The following is a 21,511-nucleotide window of genomic DNA, read 5'->3' as shown; positions in this document are numbered from 1 at the left end:
TGTTTGTTAAACATTTTATTTCTTCCAGAATTATAATTTTGCCACAGCTGTTGTGACTGCACAAAATCATACTGACTGTTAACTAACAGCACAATAATGTTTTCACGTTGTGCATTTGACTATGTTATTCATGTTTTAGTAGTTGCTCATAAATAAACAAAATACATGAAATATATAATTTCATTAGCTGTGCCTCTTTGTTTGTGGAGCAAGACTCACCACAGATTGAGTCTCTACAATTTGACCACAAATGTGTGATTCTTGTCTAAATGCATATGAAGTCTGAAATTGCTACATCTCAGAGAATTCCATGAATTATAGGGTACACAGATATCTGAGTTAAACTATATGTAAATGCAGATAAACTTTAAGGGACACAGATCTCTATCCCAGGGGAGTGGAGGTCAAGGTTTCTTCCTTTTTAGCTAAATAATAATATTCACTGTTACCTGCATTTGATTAGTTTCCAGCTAAATGTTTGCACTTTCGAGTGTTAAACACCTATGCTATGAACTTTAGTCATTTATTTCCACATATAGTTACACCACTAAAAAAATGATTGATATCTGTAATAAAAACTTACAGTATACCCTGGCTCTGCAAATTCTCGTGGGACTACTCGGTGTTCTGTACACCGTGGCTGATATGATAACCCACATAAAACACTAAGAAATACTGGTGGCATGACAGAATCCCTTTAACGAAGGCACAAAAAAGACTAGATCTAAAATCAAACAACGCACTGAAAAACTCAAAAGAGTATTGCCCCCTTTGAAGATTCTCAGGCAGAATGTTACCTGAAACTGACTTTTAAATGCATGTTTAATATTTTAACACATCTGATTAAAATCAGAATGGGTTCATTGGCATACAGGTTCTTTAAAATTATTGTAAGTAGAAAAGTGTATATATGAATATATTTCAGAAGAACAGAGAATAGTACCTGTCTAAACACCAGTGTCCAGGTTCTAAGATGAAATTAATGGTCTAAATATTGACATTTTAGAGGTGCCCCATTCATACCCATTTGAGGAATAGTATTTTCTTCAGGAGCATGATTATATAAGGGAGACCATTTTCTCAGAATAAAATTAATTTATAATGATAATCATCTACTGACCATAGACTGGTCTCACTTGTATACCCAAGAAGACCCGACAACTGCACTAAATATATTAGCATCTTTACCCAGTTCCAAAATACCTTTTTCGCTATATCCAGAAGAAGACTTAGGGTTCAAACCTATCCTTGGATTAACAATAATATAAAACAAGAAATGAAACAAAGATTCATATCGTAGAGCAAGCAGAAACAGGACACCACAAACAATAATCTGCATCTGGAATACCTAACACTTAAAAAAATCAACAAAAGTATCCACCAACAGCACCAATGCACAATACCTTAGACAAAGTCAAACAGGCCTTACTTAACACCCTAAACTCTTCTGGAGAGAAATTAAAAAACAAACTAACAGGGCAAATATTAAACTCTTCTCACAGTCCTTTACCACTGAAAAACAAATAACCAGGCAGAATTCCTTTATAACTACAAGAACTACCTTGCATCCCCAATAAATGATGTCACTAGCTCCTTTTCTCCCATTACAACCAACATGCAACTTTTGACATCACAATTCTGTGGAATCATACCCTGTAGCTTCCTATGCAGCTACATTTTACTTCTCTGCAGTTGCTATCAAAGAAACTAAATCTCTGCTATCTAAAATAAAATAAAATCTTCAGGATCAAAAATTTTCCAAACGGTACCCCACTTTTCTTCAGCTAGCAGCAAGCAGCAAAACATATAAGGCCAGACTCTAAAACAGATGCTCTCAGTGCAAGTCTGCCCAATATTAGTACAGGTGTTCCCCAAGGATCTGTTCTTGGACCACTCCACTTTCTCTTTATTTATCAAAGGTCTAACGTCAGCTCTTCCACACCTTAATATAACTATGTATACAGATGGTATACCTCTCCTAGACATAAATAAAACACATCAATTACTCCAGGCTAACATGCAATCAAAATTTTCAGACTGTTGTACTTGGCTTCAGCAGAACAAACCACTAGTTAATACAGCCAAGACTAATGTCATGCTTTTTCTAGTAAAAGGAAGCTCCAGTCTCTACCACAACTAACAATCAAAGACTCAAAAGGAAATATCATTCTCAATGTATGAGAGCAGAAGTACCTCGGCTTAACACTAGACTGTCTTCTCAACCTCAACAACCACAATGATCGAATTACTAGCAAAGTTCTATTGCAATTAAAACTATGCTACATAATTTCCAAATTATTATTTCCAGCTACCCATAAATCAATTACTAAAATACTCTCCTCCCTAAACTAGAATCTTCTCTTCTCAGTATGTATTCCATCTATAACTGTCACAAACTGCAGACAGCAGGGTTAAGGATTTGTAAAATTGCTCTCCTAGGTAACCAAAGAAATCTTTATTCTGATGTACTTCACAAGTTGCATTGCTACCCTCCTTCTAGGAACAATAATCTTCAAAACTCTTAAAAGAGGACACTGCCTTTCTCTCTGAAGGAAATTACTTCAGAGAAACCAAAACTACCCCTTTATGATCAGCCAAAAAATATTTTTACACTTTCAAGACCCACATTCAAACTAGTCATACGTGAGTGGCCTTCTCAGAGCCTGCAATATGGAACCATCTTTCAAACGACATTAAGTGCATTGGTAGAGTAAAAACATTTTAAAAATCCTTAAAAACCTACCTATTTGAGGAAGCCAAATGCTCTAGCTTTCATGATAATGCTTCATGAACAGATCCTCAATAAAATCTCATGTAGTTTAATAATGATTTATATAACTAACCTTATTCTTCCTGCGTAAAAGAAAGAAAAAAAATTCCTAAGTAATATACATATTTCCTTTCTTGTTTGCAATGTTTTGTAACATGACAATGTTTTTGTCATTATATGTATTTTGCTTTTATTGTATTATTGTAACTACTGTAAATTTTGTAACATTGTACTCAGGTTGAAAAGGGTCAACTGAACAGCCCACCCACCAGGTCAACAAACTGAAATATATGTGTCTGTATATATATATATATATATATATATATATATATATATATATATATGTATATATCTCTATATCTATCCATACCTATATATATATCTATCTATATATATATATATATATATATATATATATATATATATATATATACATATATATATACACACACACACACACACACACACACACATATATATATATCTATATATATATATATATATATATATATATATATATATATGTATACACACACACACCATCTAGTATCTGCAGTGCCTTGATGTCCCAAGTGATTCTCACATTTTACATTTCCCACAGTTCAACTCTTTAAGCGTTAAAAGCTGAAATGGCACTTGTCAGCTTACATATGGAACACAATCTACCCATTGTTATTAGGGATCTTTGGCTGAAGTGTATGAAAACACACTATACTGATCCAGCAGTAGATGAGCTGTAGAGCTACGAAAGCTGCATGCACTGCATGTGATGGCTTAGGTTCAAACAAGCAGGAACACGCTGCATGTGATGTCTTGGGTTCAAACAATCAGGAAAGCACTGCATGTGATGTCTTGGGTTCAAACAATCAGGAACACACTGCATGTGATGTCGGGTTCAATCAGGAATGCACTGCATGTGATGTTTTGGGTTCAAACAATCAAAAATGCACTGCATGTGATGTCTTGGATTCAAACAATAAGGAATACACTGCAAGTGATGACTTGGGTTCAGGCAATCAGGATATGGCAGTAGTTTCTTCAAGGATGGATTCACCATGTATCACTCAAGGGTTTCAAGAGGCTATGCCCGAAGCACAATCACAACTTTGAATCAGATGCATGTTTTCTCAAATGCTGGTCAACAGTCTTCCAAAATCTTGCTGTGAAAGAAATAGTTGTCTTTAAGCAGTTCTTCCTAACATGCCTTTGTTTGTCATGGGTTCATAGGTATGTACTAGGCTAATGGCCCTGGAGCCTATACAAGCCTAGCCCAAGAAATTCCTTGGCATCATGCCGTCTGAAGATAGTTCTTAGTGCCCTTGACAGGCAAGGTTACTGAGGTGATCCCCAGGGTGACAGCCAACCGAAGTTAGTTTCCCGTGCCCCTGTCAAGTGGGGCCACTGAAGTGATCTCCAGGGTGAACTTCCTATTGCCAGTCCACTCGTCAAGATTTCTCTTGAAAAGGGCTAGTGAAGTGCTCTGCTTGACGTGAATGAGGACTTTGTTCCAGAGTGTGGGAAGTCAGTGGGTTAGGAACCTGTCCCTCCAGCATGTTCTGTTTATGGTGGTAATGAAGTTTAGGTCCCTGGATCATGTGGCACTGAGGGATTGGGATTTCTTTAGGTGGAGCATATCTAGCAGCTCTGATTCAGACATGGCCTTGTAGGTCAAGCAGGGATCACCTCTAAGAAGACGATATGAGACCGAATATAGCTGGATTTTTTTGAGTCTGTCAGTGTAGGGCATATGTCTAAGGCCTAAGATTCTCTTAGGTATTTTTGTGGCCTTTCTAGCTGTTGTAGGTGACTAGCAAGGTACATACCAAATGTCATCTTATATTCAATAATAGGTCTAATGAGGGACGAGTAAAGAGGGACTATGACATCTTTCTTTCTGGATGAGAAACCTTTTGTAATGAGATGTGCTACATAGAAGGACTTTCTGACCACAGTGGCAATGTGGTTATCAAAGGAGAGGCTGCTGGCAACCTGTGTCCCCAGGTCTCTTATCACGCCTTCGGTGTTTAGCGGACTACCGTCTATGTGGTAGTTCACGGGCACCGAATTTTTCCCAAAGGGAATGACAATGCATTTTTTGGCATTGAGCTTGAGGCCATGGTTCTTGCACCAGTCACTGGTCTCAGTAAGGTCATAGGATGTCTACAGCCATAGGAGAGTCTATAATTGCTCCCAATATGCAGTCATCTGTGAATTTGGTCAACCAGAGTCCCTTTGTGTTGGCTTGGACTTCAGAGAACAGGAGAGGACCCAGGACTGATCCCTGTGGAACGCCACATGTAACTGGTCAGTAGTCAGATTTAGAGTCTGCTACTTTTACAGTGTGGGTTCTACCAGTGAGCCAGTTGGCTACCCATCTTGTGACATAAGGGTTTATGCCTAGTTTAGTGAGCCTATCTATGATTCCTGAGTGAGGGATGGTGTCGAAGACCTTGGCAAGATCTAGGTAGGCTGTGTGCACTACCTTGCCCTCATCCACAGCTCTGGTGACAGACTTGAAGAAGTCTATCAGGTTGAGCAGGTATGACCTGCCTTTCACAAACCCAAACTGCGTGGGGTCAAGTGTTTGGAGATTCCCTATGTCTCTGTTGATAAGGTACATGATGATGTGCTTCATGACCTTACATATCAGACTATCAGGCTAATGGGATGGTAGTTCCCAGGATCTGTAGTCGCTCCCCCTTTGTGGAGTGGGATGAGCATAGCAGTGTACCATTCTGCAGGAACAAAGCCTGAGATGAGGCTGTGATTGAACATGGTACTCAGGTGTGGTACCAGTTCATTTTGTAGTTCATGCAGGACACAGCCCAGGATATTGTCACGTCCCATGGAAGCTGTATTCTTGGCTTTGGACAGTGCGGTTTTTACCTGTGTAGCCGTGATGATAGGGACCTGGCATTCCTCAAGTATTGAGATTGGCCCTTTGGGGGGGGGGGGTGAAAGGGGGGTAAAATTCACACTGAATCTGTCGGCCAATATGTTGGCAATATCAGATGGTTCTGTATATGTATTGCCATTGTGCTGTAACTCAGAGCAGATCTGAGTACTGCCATGTAGATACTTGACATAGCTATAGAATGCCTTGTGGCTGTCTTTAGAATCTGCAGCAATTTTGTTTTTGTAACAGGCTTTAGATGATTTGATAAGGGATCTCAGTTTTTTGCTGAGGCTGACAAGGGAGTGTTTCCAGTCTTGGGATTTCACTCTTTTCTGCAACAGTTTTTTTCTTCTGTTGTAGAGTTTGTTAATGGTAGGGGTCCACCAGATTGGCTTCCTTTTTTTGGAAGAGAGCATCTTGGTTCTGTTTGGTATGGCCCCTTCCATGCACGTGTATGTGCTCATACAGTGCATTGGTGTATGATTCAGCAGTCATACACCTATTTTCCATTTGAGTGGGCATCGTGAAGTTTGTCACCTCTGTTTTTAGGAGCCCAAAGTTGGCTTTGGAGAAGTTTTTTAAAGTGGTTTTCTTTAATGGAGGTGCAGGTGGGATGTGGATGCCCATGGTGATAAGCTTGTGGTCAGATCTGACCAGGGAGGAATTGATTTCAGGTGTAGAGCAATGGTCACCCATGTTAATAATGACCAGGTCAAGGATGTTTCTACCCTGGTGGGAATAAGTATGAGTTGATCTAGGGCGTGGGAATTAATGAATTCCAGAAAACGTTGTGCTAGTGAATTGGTACTTGAGTAATTTTCCCAGTTAATGGAGTGGTAGTTAAAATCTCTTAGTATAAGGGTAGTTAAAATCTCCTAGTATAGAGGTTGTACCCTAATATTTTCCAATGTGTTTAGGAATGTGGAGTGGGACTCTTGGGACATGGTGGGGGATCTATAGCAAGCTACAACCTGGATTGCAGTTTTACCTAGTGTTAGCTGTACCTGAAGTATCTTAGATTCGTTATGTTGGGCTATTTGTCTGGAGGTGTGCATATCTTTTATGAATATGGATACACCTCTGCCTTTAGTGCTTCAGTCTGGATTAGGGGGCCAAAAGGTGTGGTAAGAATTATAGCCTGGTAAAGCAGGAGTGCTCTCCTGAGCCTTGAACCAGGTGTCGGTCACTGCACAGATGTCACTGTTCTCCATTATTAGGAGTGCTTCGAGCGAGTGCATTTTGAGATTTAGGCTTCTAGCATTGAGTTTCTTAAGCCTCAGATTTTGTTTGCTTGTGGCTGTTATTCAAACAGTTGACCAGAATGAGCATTCATTTTGGTTAAACAACTTCAAACAAAGATGAGGCAGTCATCAAATGCCAAAGCTCTCCACTAAGTTACTCATAATCAAAACAAAAGAGGACCATAACTTTTTCTTTATACAGCAACCAACAACCATTCTCCTCAACTACAAATAGCTGCTGCAGGTTACAATAGAGAACTTATCCATCAGGCAGCTACTAGATAAAGAGGCAATGGTCCTGACAAAATATGAAAAAGAAGCATTTCTGTGAGTGTGAGAGCTGAAGACCTACAAATTTATTGATTTTATTTTTTATAAAAAAACTGTATTATTTTATTTTTATACTAGTTGTCTTTGCTATTAATAATCAATGCTTAATTTCAACAAAATACACTTATTGTGCTTATATTTTACATCAGTTTTATTGCTCTGATTTTTAAACGTATGTTTCGGAATCCTGGTATCCCAGAATTCTCTTGGACATTGGAAGGGTTATATTTTTATGTATGCAAATGTTAATGCAAATTAGCTGCCTAGAAGTTTGCTCAGTCATACCTCCTTCCAAAGAATATTTGCTGAGATTGCTAATGTCTGCAGGTTCAGAAGTAAGATACTACTTAGTCTGTGGTAGTAGTCAACCTTTTAGGGGAAAGCATTCTTATCAGCATTTCAATTTCTTCTTATCACCCCCTACTTAAAGGAAGTATTGTTAGTCTTAATATTATTTCATCATATCTGCAAAGGAAAATGCAGGTGGGTATTACTTCTATTCATGATAAATCTACCGCCCTAGAAAACAAAAATGGAGAAAAACTAAGGGTAATACTGCTCAATGCCAGAAGTCTAAACCTCAAGATGCACGCCCTCGAAGCCCTCCTCAGTATGGAGAACATCGATGTTTGTGCTGTGACTGAAACCTGGTTCAAGGCTCCTGAGAGCACCCCAGCACTATCAGGTTATACCTCATATCATGCGTTCCGGCCCCAAAATCCGGACCGAACTACAAAAGGAGGGGGAGTATCCATATTCATAAAGGATACCCACACCTCCAGGTTAGTGGCAACGCACGAAGCATCGGAGACCATCCAGGTGCAATTAACCATAGGTAAAACTGCCCTACAGTTTGTAACATGCTACAGACCACCTTCTCAAACTCAGGAAACCCACACAGCCTTCCTGAAGACACTGGAGAGTATAAATGTCTCTCCAAACACCATCATATTGGGTGACTTCAACTACCCAAACATAGACTGGGAACATTACTCAAGCCCCAACACCCTAGCCCAAAGGTTCCTTGAGTTCATAAACTCAAATGCTATGGAACAACTAGTCACCATTCCCACAAGAGGAGAAAATATACTAGACCTGATCATCACAAACATGGGGACAAAATGCTCCACACCGGAAGTATATCCCTCATTGGTGAGATCAGACCATAAATTAATCTCACTGGAGATCCACATCCCGCCCCCACCCCCAGCAAAAAAGACCACAGTGAAGAACTTCTCAAAAGCAAACTTCACACTTCTTAAGACTGGAGTGGTATCCTTCAAGGCCCCCGAGCCAGTGGAAACCACAACCCACACTGCTGAAACCCTTACAAATGCCTTCTACGAGCACCTCCAGGAATGTATGGATCAAGCAATCCCTAATAAAATCAAGACCTTTTCCACCAAAGGCAGGCGCCCGGTCTGGTGGACTCCAGCCATAAACAAACTCTACAACAAGAGGAGAAAGCTACTACATGACAGAGCAAAATCCCTAAATGGGAAGGCATCTCTGATCAATACTAGCAAAAAACTACGATCACTCATAAAATCATCCTAGGCCAACTTTGAGAGAAAAATCGCTAATGACACAAAAGACAATCATAAAGCCTTCTTTAGCTATGTTAGAAACCTGGGTGGAAACTCCCAGATATGCTCAGAATTAGTCCAAAATGATAAAAAAATCACTGAACCCACAGACATTGCCAACATACTGGCAGACAGGCTCAGTGCAAATTTCTCCCCCCCCCCCCCCCAAAGGAGAAATATCTATCCCACCAGAGTCTAGCCTCCCAAACATCTCAGATGCCCAGGTGAGAGCTGCTCTCTCTAAAGCAAAAAACACAGCATCAATGGGACCGGACGGTGTCCCCGGCTGTGTGCTACACGAACTCAATGAGGAACTAAACCCACACATAAGGCTGCTGTTTAATCTTAGCCTTACTACAGGATACGTACTCAAAGAATGGCGTACAGCAACTGTGGTCCCACTCCACAAAGGCGGTGCTTCTACGGACCCTGGAAATTACCGCCCCATAAGCTTGACGAGCCTTGTCTGCAAAGCTATGGAGAGGATCATAATGGAACTCATAAATAAAGACATTGGGGACCTACAGACACTGGATCCTACCCAATTTGGCTTTGTCAAGGGCAGATCCTGCCTCTTGAACTTGGTCGACTTTTCAAACAGTCACTAAGGCCATTGATGAGGGTAAGGCAGTTCACACAGCCTACCTTGACCTAGCAAAAGCATTCGACACAATACCCCACTCGGGCATCATAGAAAAGCTCACCAGCTTAGATGTAAACCCATATGTCACAAGATGGGTTGCAAACTGGCTCAACGACAGAACACACAGGGTTAGAGTTGCTGGTGCCATGTCAGACTCTAAGCCGGTCACGAGCGGTGTCCCACAGGGCTCAGTCCTGGGCCCCTCTTGTTTGGCATTTATTTTTCTGAAGTGCAGGCAAACATAGGGGGATTGTGGCTGACAAAATTTGCAGATGACTGCAAACTGGGCACCATAATTGACACTCCATCAGACACAGACATCCTCCAGAAAGGTCTCATAGAAATGGATAACTGGTGCCAGAGCCATGGCCTTAAGCTAAATGCCAAAACTGTATAGTCATACCCTTTGGGAAAAACAAGGTAACCCCTAATTACCACATAGGTGGTAATCCATTAAACACGGAAGAAGTTATCAGGGACCTGGGGACCCAAGTTGACAGTAACCTCTCTTTTGACACTCACATTGCCAAAGTGGTTAGGAAGACCTTCTACATTGCCCACCTGATCATGAAGGATTCACATCCAGATCAGGAGAGGTCATTGTACCCCTGTACTCTTCACTTATCAGACCAATGATTGAGTACAACGCCCCATTCGGAATGTACCTTACCCGACACCTGCAGCAGTTGGAAAGACCCCAAAAGTTCCTCACCAAAAGGATAAAGGCTCAAACATATGTCATACGATGCCCGACTGAAGAAACTCCAGCTCTATTCAGTCTCATACCATCTGCTCAGAGGTGATCTGTGCCTGACATACAAGGCCATGTCCAACCCGGAATTAATGGACATGCTCCACCTCAAAAATCCAAATCCACCAGAGCCACGAGAGCAAGAGACTTAAACCTCAACACGGATATAAATAGGACGTGCTGGAGGGACAGATTCATCACCCAGAGACTCCCTATACTATGGAACAGAATCCCAGTCCATGTGAGGCAGAGCCCCTCACTGACTCTGTTCAAGAGAAATCTTGACGAGTGGATGGGAGATCATAGGTTTACCCCGGGAATCATCTCTGTATCACTGCTGGACAGAGGCACAGCAAACTAATGGGTATAGTATTCTCATCCTAAGGGGTGGTGAAAGCCGCACACACTCTGGCTAGGCTTATAAATGCCCTAGGGCAGATAGCCTAGTATGAACCTATGAACCTATGAACCTATGAACATTTACTCCAATTTTCTTGTGCTGAAATATTCTCCCTCCGCATTTACTTATGCATTTCTACTATAGTTCATGAAATTCAGTCACTTTATTCCACCTTTTGAAGCAAGCTTGATTCTAACCTAAATATTATCGATAGTTATTTATTTACTATTTCTTTACCAGGAGGGTGGCTTGGTCAATAAACTCTTTTCAGCCACAACCAAGCAATGTGGTCCACATAACTGATCTCTGAAAAAAATACTATCCCCTTTAAAATTGCTTTGCACCCACTGTACAATGTATCATAATTTCCATCCGCCTCAAAAACTCTCCTTTCCCTTATATTTTCCCCAGTATTTTCTTTATTTAATTATCTCAAATGCAAAAAGCATACATATATTTGAGTACTGGTATTTCCTGCATAATCCATTGCTAACAATCAATAAACTTTTGACTTACAACGTAATAAATACAGAACTAGTAAGAAGAATGCTATTTTAAATTATAACATTACAGTGCTTCACAAAGTTAATTTAATCATTACAATTGCATTAAGTTAGAATCAAGCTTGCTTCAAAAGGTGGAATAAAGTGACTGAATTTCATGAACTTCTCAGCGCTTCTGTGGATCACTAGTGATATCTGCATTGCTTACTGTACTTATTTCCTTGTTTCACTTGAAAGAAAGTTACTGTTTGTCGTTTTTGCATTTAGTTACTTGTAACACATTGCACTCAAGTTACCTGGCACTTGCTCACTAAAGCAATTATATAAGTCAGCACTAAAAATTAAAAGCACTACACCCTCACTCCCCACTGGCCCTTGTTTTCAATTAAGGATTTCCCAATATTATTCTAGCATGTCCAAAGGTCAGTTGTCAATCTCCTCTCCGGTCCAGCTGGTGAATCTGGGAATCTTGAGGCAATGTTATAACTGCCTCATGTACACAGACAACCCTCTCCTCCTCCCACATAACACAAATACTTGCGAGAGATGCAGCTATTTAGCCAAACTGGAGGCTGAGCTCTCTCAACTCAGGACTGGCAAGACCAGACAGGAGGAGAAGGCAACTACACACACCACAAAACCAGCCTCACATAATGCTACCACTCCACTGAATCAAACACATAAACACACAAAGACATACTCGGAGGCTCTGAGTAAAAATTTACCTAAACAGCAGAGGCCTCCAAAGCAGACACCCAAACAACTGCTACCTCAAGACACCCCACAAGCAACACATAAACCACAAAAGCAGTGTGCAAAGCAGTCACAGCCCTTAAGGCCAAATACAACACCAAACATACTTGTCATAGGTGACTCCATAGTCAGACACACTGACGTCCCACTCACCAGGCTGAACAAGGAGAGGGTCACAGTAAGCTGCCTATCGGGCGCTAGAATCCGCCACATAACACAAGCACTGGGTCACTCCACAGCAAGTACAAATATGACACAGTCATTGTCCATGCTGGTGTGAACGACCTGAGACGTACCTCCCTGGACTGCATGAAAAGAGACATAGAGGAGCTCTCTGATTATGTAGCCCAGGCAGGTATGACCCTAACCCTGAGCAGTATCCTTCCTTCACCAAGAATGATGCCACAATATAGAGACAAGATGATCAGCTTTAACAATTGGCTTAATGTCTGGTGTCATTCAAAGGGGATCCAGTGTCTGTCTGCCTGGGATGACATGCTTGACAAGCCACGCTGCTTCGCAAGGGACGGCTTGCACCTGTCACCCTGGGATTCCGGATATTGGCTAAGGCTCTTGCCACCCCATAGTGCCTTTTTAGGCAAGGCTCAAATTCTAAACCTACCACCCTAGAAAACAAACATGGGAAGAAATTGAGGGTAATGCTGCTCAATGCCAGAAGTCTAAATCTCAAAATGCACGCACTCGAGGCCCTTCTCAGTATGGAGAACATCGATGTCTGTGCTGTAACTGAAACCTGGTTCAAGGCTCCTGAGAGCACCCCGGCACTATTAGGTTTTACCTCATATCATGCGTTCCGTCCCCAAAACCCGGACCACTCCACAAAAGGAGGGGGTGTATCCATATTCATAAAGGATACTCACACCTCCAGGTTGGTGGCAACGCATGAAGCTGCGGAAACCATCCAGGTGCAACTAACCATAGGCAAAACTGCTCTACAAATTGTAGCATGCTACAGGCCACCCTCTCAAACTCAGGAACCCCACACAGCCTTCCTGAAGACACTGGAGGGTATAAATGTATCTCCAAACACCATCATATTGGGTGACTTCAACTACCGAATATAGACTGGGAACATTACTCAAGCCCTAACTTTCTAGCCCAACGGTTCCTGGAGTTCATAAATTCAAATGCCATGGAACAGCTAGTCACTGTTCCCATGAGAGGAGAAAATATACTAGATCTCATTGTCACAAACATGGGGACAAAATGCTCCACACCGAAGTATATCCCTCATTGGTGAGATCTGATCATAAACTAATCTCACTGCAAATCCACATCCCGCGCCCACCCCAAACAAAAAGACCATAGTGAAGAACTTCTCTAAAGCAAACTTCACACTACTCAAGACTGGTGTGGTATCCTTCAAGGCCCCTGAGTCAGAGGAAACCACAACCCAAGCTGCGGAAGCCCTTACAAATGCCTTCTATGAACACCTCCAGGACTGCATGGATCAGGCAATCCCAAATAAAACCAAGACTCTTTCCACAAAGGGCAAACGTCCAGTCTGGTGGACCCCAGCCATTAACAAACTTTACAATAAGAGGAGAAAGCTATTACATGATAGAACAAAATCCATAAAAGGGAAGTCACCCCTGATCATTATTAGTAAAAAATACGAGCACTCATAAAATCAACTAAGGCCAATTTTGAGAGAAAAATTGCCATGGATTCAAAGGACAATCATAAGGCCTTTTTCAGCTATGTTAGGAACCTGGGTGGAAACTCACAGATATGCTCAGAATTAGTCCAAAATGATACAAAAATCACTGAACCCACAGACATTGCCAACATACTGGCAGACAGGTTCAGTGCAAACTTCACCCCTCTCCCCTAAAGGAGAGATAACTATCCCAGCCGAGTGTAGCCTCCCGGACATCTCAAATGCGCAGGTGAAAGCTGCTCTCTAAAGCTAAAAACACAGCATCAATGGGACCGGATGGTGTCCCGGCTGTGTGCTACACGAGCTAAATGAGGAATTAAACCCGCACATAAGGCAGCTGTTTAATCTCAGCCTTACCACAGGATACGTGCCCAAGGAGTGGCGTACGGCAACTGTGGTCCCACTCCACAAAGGTGGCACCTCTACGGACCCTGGTAATTACTGCCCCATAAGCTTAACAAGTCTAGTCTGCAAAGCTATGGAGAGGATCATAATGGAGCTCATAAACAAAGATATAGGGACTTGCAGACATTGGACCCGACCCAGTTTGGCTTTGTCAAGGGAAGATCATGCCTTTTGAACTTGGTCGACTTCTTCGAAATAGTCACCAAGGCCATTGATGAGGGAAAGGCAGTCCATACAGCCTACCTTGACCTTGCAAAGGCTTTCGACACAATACCCCACTCGGGTATTGTAGAAAAACTTACCAGCTTAAATGTAAACCCATATGTCACAAGATGGGTTGCAAACTGGCTTAAGGACAGAACCCACAGGGTTAGAGTTGCTGGCGCTGTGTCAGACTCCAAGCCGGTCACAAGTGGTGTCCCACAGGGCTCGGTCCTTGGCCCCTATTGTTTGGCATCTACTTCTCAGAAGTACAGGCCAACATGGGAGGACTTTGGCTGACAAAGTTTGCAGATGACTGCAAACTGGGCCATAGTGGAAAGTGCATCGGACACGGATATCCTTCAGAAGGGACTCACTGAAACAGATAGCTGGTGCCAGAGCCATGGCCTGAAGTTAAACGCCAAAAATGTATAGTCATACCCTTCGGGAAAAACAAGGTAACCCCAAGCTACCATATAGGTGGCAATCCACTAAGCACAGAAGAGGTTATCAGGGACCTGGGGACCCAGGTTGACAGTGGCCTTTCTTTTGACACTCACATTGCTAAAGTGGTTAGAAAGACCTTCTACATTGCCCACCTGATCACGATGGACTTCACATCCAGATCTAGTGAGGTCATTGTTCCCTGTACTCTTCACTTATCAGACCAATGATCGAGTACAATGCCCCATTCGGGATGTATCTCACCCGACATCTGCAGCAATTGGAGAGACCCCAAAAGTTCCTCACCAAAAGGATAAAGGGACCCCAAAATCTGTCATATGCTGCCAGATTGAAGAAACTCCAGCTCTATTCAGTCGCATACCGTCTGCTCAGAGGTGACATGTGCCTGACATACAAGGCCATGTCCAACCCGGAATTAATGGACATGCTCCACCTCAAAAATCCAAATCCACCAAAACCACTAGAGCAAGCGACTTAAACCTTAGCACGGATATAAATAGGACGTGCTGGAGGGATAGATTTATCACTCAGAGACTCCCTATGCTGTGGAATAAAATCCCGGTCCATGTGAGGCAGAGCACCTCGCTGACTCTGTTCAAGAGAAATCTAGACCTGTGGATGGGAGATCGTAGGTTTACCCCGGGAATCATCTCTGGGTCACTGCTGGACAGAGGCACAACAAACTAATGGGCACAGTATTTTTTCATATAAGGGGTGGCGTAAGCCACAATAATTTGGGCTAGGCTTATAAATGCCTTAGGGCAGATAGCCTAGTATAAACCTATGAACCTATGAACCTATGAACTGCACTCATAAAATAGTATATGACAACCCACTGGACTACTTTATAGAAAATCTGCTTTCAAATTTCTAAATGTATAATAACAAGCACCTACATTTAAAAAAAACAGTTCAATGAATGGGGATTAGCTGTCTTATTAATAACCTGGCTTCTCTAGTTTTTTTCATCAGAAACTCATCAGATGCAACTAGTTCCAGTGTGTGTGTGTGCTGCATAAGCTATGGCTCCTCCTTTATAACTTTATTAATCTAGTTAATGTGTTCAGTATTCTGACCCTAACTGGTACCGCTTTTGTAAATAGTTATTGTATATGCTGTTGTTATTTTAAATTTCATCATGTAAGTTTCAACTCATATGTGTTATCCAGTCAGGCATCATCCTAACAATGCCATCCATCCTAAGCACCTTTTATTTCATGCTGCAAACTTTTTTAGAGTAGTATCCACAGACAGACCTGCAGCTACAAGCTTTTACATTACAACAGGCCTATGTATCACACTATCACTATGTTGATACATTGCAACAAGTCTATGTACAGGTCTGGACTTAAAGTGAAATGATGACTGGACACACACACACACACACCCCAGTCCTCTCCTCTGAGTCCTTCTCCTTTGGGCTCCCCATACCATCCCTGTTACCTTTTTCTTCCTTATCTCACATTTTGCCTTACTCTAAGCTTTTATATGCTCTCTGAAGCATTTACACAACCTTTTCATCCAATAATAGCTTGAACAGAAATTATGATTAAGGAAAGAAATTCACTGTTGTGGTTCAGCTTTAGTTTTCCTTGCATCCTTCAACACACCTTTCCTGAACAAGACAGCCCAGTAATAACCATTTAGAAAATAACTCAAGTCAGGGCCCAAGAAGCCACAGGTTTACAGATGGTCTGGGATGCATTTTAGAGCAGTTTTTAACATTTTACTCCAATGGTTGCCTAAATAAAAATTATGAAGAAAAAAAGAATTTCAGTCTTATTTTTAAGGCTTAATTTTCAAAGCTGACAAAATTGTAGCTTACAGTAAACTAACAAGCCAGTAGTTGTGAGAATATTTAAGTCTTATCTGGAAATACTGCCTACCTCCCTAACTCTCTAATAAAGACAAGTCACTGCCTATGCATCCCTCTGGTGTTAGACTGGGATGAAAGCAGAAATTTAAATTGCCTTTGTCATATATTTCAAGTGACTGATGATATACATATACATATGTATATGTGCCTAGTATGTGATTGTGAGAATGATTTCAGTAATATTCAAATTTGTTGCGCCTAGACAGTACACCGCTCTTACACAAGCTATAGTAACCTTCTTTGTATACCTCTGAGGTCTGTGAGAAACACTGCCCTCAGCTCAGACACAAGCTATAATGACTTCATGTGCACACCTCTAAGGTTTGACTGTGATGAAAATTAAAGATGTAATATCCACACAATCTCTAGCCCATAACCTGTAGCAGCTTTATGTACACACACACATTTGAGCAGGGCTGGTTTTAGAATTGGTGTGGTTGTAAACAGAGGCAATTATTAGCTTTATCCTAAAAGGGTCATATCTCAGCACCATTCAGGTTAAAATTCAGAAAATTGATACATTTTTCTCCAACAAGCATCCAAGAATATCTAAGTGTCTGAATGTTCTGTGATATATGTTCTGTCTTACTTTAAATATAATTACTTGTTAGGTACATTTTTACTGATACACAGAAGAATAATGTCTGTGTCTCATTGATGTTTTTACACACACACACACACACACACACACACACACACACACACACACACACACACAACATGCTGCATAAGCCACAGCAGTACTAGTTATGTAATTAATTTCAGCAAACAGCAATGCCTTTGTGCAACATTGGTACTGCCACACCAGATTAGTCACTGCTGTTTAGCAGTCATCAAACAGCAGAAGCAGTAAGATTTATCCCATTGAGGAGTAATGCATACTTGTCACTGTCCCTACTTTCACAGACCTTCCCTGATTTTGTTCATACTTTGCTTTATCCTTCGTTAAAAGTCTGATTTGCTGGTAAATCATTCAGGATTACAAACAGTCAATTAATCCAGACATCTGAGTTTTATACTTATTGTCCAAAAATAGATGTTGATGCAAAATATGTTATTCTAGTAACTTTATAAGTGAATTAGAGAAATATTTAAACATATTTATGATTCTGAGCATTTATTCTATTATTTTTGGGACTGTACTGAATTCTAAGCAAAGAAATTGAGTTATAGAATCAGGTGTTCTGGTATTAGTTATAAACTGAAAGAGAAACTATCCCTGATGATCGAAGCATCAGCTCTTCTTAAAATCAAAGTTTGCACTGAGGTAAGTCACCTCTGGGCTTTGATCCTCTACTAAGAAGAAACTATCCTGATGATGGGATCAATCAGCTCTTCTTAAAATCAAGTTTTGCGCAGTGTAAGTCACTCTGGGCTGGCTGTCCCTCTAGTGCTTATATTGTTCATGTTCATTATCATCTTCATCCTAACAGGGTCATATCACAGCCCTGTTCATGTTAAAGAGGATAATTAGGAAATTAATGCATTTTCATTCCTCATTTTTCCCCAATCAGCAGCAGCTTTATGGTTTTGCAGGGAAAAAAAGCTGCTAATGTAGTTAGTTTTAGTGGAGCAAATGTCCGAAAGCAGGGTTTAACTAAGCCAGGAGCACTATGTCAGTAGTAAAATATTTAATGGCATTCTGATGCCTGTTACTTGACAAAACACACTACATTACTACAATAATATCTTTTTTTTTTTTAGGGAGATATAAATAGATATTACCCTCATAGTTTAGTAGTAATGCAAAGACTGCTGCACTAGCTTTTGCTGGTTTTACAGATGTGACAAAATATCAGGATGTATCCAGTTAAAATTCTAATAAAGAGTTCTGATGACAAAACAACTTTCAGTAGTGCTAGTCAGTATTTTTCTGCTACAGGTTATTTTTTTCTTTTAATGTTTTTTTTTCTTAATATAATGACTTTATATCTGAGTGAATTGAAAAGTACAACAGGAAAAAACTTTCATTAATAAATTTTCACAACAATACTTTTCCAAGTTTAAAAGTTTTTTAACCTGAAGAAGCACTATTGGAAAAGTGTGTTAAAAAAGTTTTTCCTGTGGTGATTTCAATTGGAGTTTTGTTGGAGCTTTTCTGACCAGACACATCTTTACCTGCTGGGCCTTTTCTTTTGTTTGCTTGAATTAAAAAGTACAGCCTTTTGTGCTGTAAGCTTATGAAAGTAGGTTTAAAGCAATGTAACTTCTCTTCCTTCCTCTTTTTTGTAGTAGTGTCTTCTTTTTCTTTCGGCTGCTCCTGTTAGGGGTCGCCACAGCAGATCACCTGTTTCCATTTCCTCCTGTCCTCTGCATCTTGCTCTGTCACACCAACCACCTGCATATCCTATCTCACCACATCTATAAACCTTATCTTAGGCCTTCCTCTTTTCCTGTTACCTGGCAGCTTCATCCTTAGCATCTTTTTTCCCAAAATACTCTGCATCCCTCCTCAGCACATGTCCAAACCAATGTAATCTTGCCTCTCTGGCTTTGTCTCCAAACCTTCCAACCTGGGCTGACCCTCTAATATACTTATTCCTAATCCTGTCCATCCTCATCACACCCAGTGCAAATCGTAACATCTTCAACTCTGCCACGTCAAACTCTGACTCTTGCCTTTTTGTCAATGCCACTGTCTCCAACCCATATTTTTTGTAGTAGTGTAGGATCCTAAATTTACCTTAACTTTTCTTAGGTGAATGTTACTATCTTGACCACCATTCTATTGTTGAATGCCTTCCTCTACATTCTTTGGCACTTAAGTATTCCCTCTGTGATATATCTACATTTTGTTAGACTTCAGACCCATGGGCATTTTAGCTTATTGTCTCCATGGCATTTCTGTTTGTTTACTGACATTTCCAACATGCTATCTCCTTGAGTCTTGTTTTGTAGTGTCACACAAGTGAGTTTAACCAACTATTCATCAGTCTTGGTTCCTTTATCTTATTTTTTTCTTTTTTCAATCACAGAAGCCTTTGCCATCTGCAGCTCATAGTGCTGTGGCAGCCATATGTTGCTCTTATTCTGTATAAAACAGTCCAATGACTTGCATACATTGCAGGAAGTATACAATTCTCTGTTATCTACTGATAACTCATTGGTGAAGCTATGCCCTTATTTTCTTTGCTGTCCTACTTTGCCTCAAGAAGGAACTTTTTTTGTTCATTTGTATGTGCCTATGCTGATTTCTGTATCCTGCAATGGACCTCATTTTCTGAAAGAAAGGACAGGTTTTGCAGTTATGGGATGTCCTCCCCATACACTTTACAGTCTTATACATCTGATTTTTGGCTAGTATTTTAGTGTCAGTGTCAGTGGTTTAGCAGGATTGCTGACACTGTGATGCTGCATAATGGGGGTGCTGCACACCTGAATATATCGTCCTTTGGATGAGGCATTAAACTGAGGTCCCATCTGCTCCAGTTGGTGGTAGTCCAGGTAGATGGAAAAGACTTCACTGCACCTATTGAAAAGTGTAGAGTCCATCCATATATTATGTATTGAAAAAATTACATATTTACAAATACACACCAAAATGCACTCCTCCAGCTCTTGCATCTATAACTACTTTCTTATTTTTCTTAAAATGTCTGTTACATTCCACTGCTTATTCAACAAAATTTAATTTCTTTTTGCAGTCCATGTCTCCTAGATGATCCAAAAAATATTAACATCACTTTTACTTTCCCCTTTCAGATCATAATACCCATATAAAATCATAAACATAATTACATGTTCTACTTTTTCAATAATTCCCATTAACTTCTTTTTATGTATTCATTGCCAACATTTTAACACTTTCACATTCCAACAAAAAATAAGAAATAAAATGATTCTAACCATTTACAATATAAACATAGTGTATTATACATTATTTTATATAACTTACTACTTTCCCCTGAAGCTTATTGACAGATAATCAACTAAGAAAGTCTTAATACGTACTATAACTTTCCAACCATTTTTTTTTCATTTCTTAATAGTTTTTACAATATCCCTATATAAGCCTTCCCAAAGATTCACACAAAAAGCTTTTAACATAATATTCTCATAGTACTCTTTCTTGCTGTCGTGCACATTTTTCATAGTTAAATTCCATGACAGCAATTTTACTTTAAACTTGTTCATTTCTTTAGTCTGTTCTTCCCTTCCTTCTTTTATGTATCAAGTCCTCCAATAAATCTTCATATTTATTCCCAAAAACATATGTTATATTCTCATCCCTTTTACTACTCATTATTCTCATCAACAAATACATTAATATAAAGGCCCCATAAACTTTAGGGGTTTAAAATCTAAACCACCCTCAATAACATTCAAATAAACAACATCCCTCTTAACAGGGTTTAATGCGGAACTCTAAATTAAACAAAAAAGTCTGTAATATATTCTTTTCTTTTCTTTGTATGATGAAATAATATAGACTTTAGCTAAACAGGCTGTTTTCTCCAATATGATAACAAGATATACTTCCTTCCTAAAAGACAACAGAAAAACTTTCCTAAAAGGAATGTTTCTCTGACATAACCTATGAGCTCATCCCATCTCTTTTTTACAACTTCCAAACTACCAAAGGGAACACCCAGTAAACTTATTCACATTTTGTTAAACTCTACACCATTGATCTTGTTATTTTCACCAAATCCTTTACTTTGTTTCTTTACACAAAGTTAATCCTACATGTCTTAATAAAAACTTAAATAATTCAACATTTCCCTCATCCATAACTTGCTTTTTGCAATAATAATAATAATATTATCTGTATAAGATATAAATATGAAAATACCTATTATTGCACAAGCTCTTTTTTCATATCTTTTTACATTTTACTACATAAAATATTCACAATTAAGGAAAATAAGACACTGCTCATGGGGCAACCTCAATATATCCCTCTTTCAATACTTAAACTTGAAGACATCTACCATTAACTAACACTTTTACCTCACTATAATGAAATGCAGATTTTAAAATGTTCTAAAATTTTCATTCAACTCCATATTC

At 40.0% G+C, this 21,511-nt stretch overlaps 1 long non-coding RNA gene across 1 annotated transcript in view; it reads right to left on the bottom strand.

The window, feature by feature from the left end:
- Window positions 1-21,511, bottom strand: part of LOC122793338 — a 443,731-nt gene that overhangs the window by 838 nt on the left and 421,382 nt on the right. The window lies entirely within an intron of this gene.

The sequence above is a fragment of the Protopterus annectens genome, chromosome 1.part0 (assembly GCF_019279795.1).
Source record: "Protopterus annectens isolate FY-2018-M chromosome 1.part0, PAN1.0, whole genome shotgun sequence".
In the NCBI taxonomy this organism is placed as follows: domain Eukaryota; kingdom Metazoa; phylum Chordata; order Ceratodontiformes; family Protopteridae; genus Protopterus; species Protopterus annectens.
This window is presented reverse-complemented; position numbering and strand designations above follow the sequence as displayed.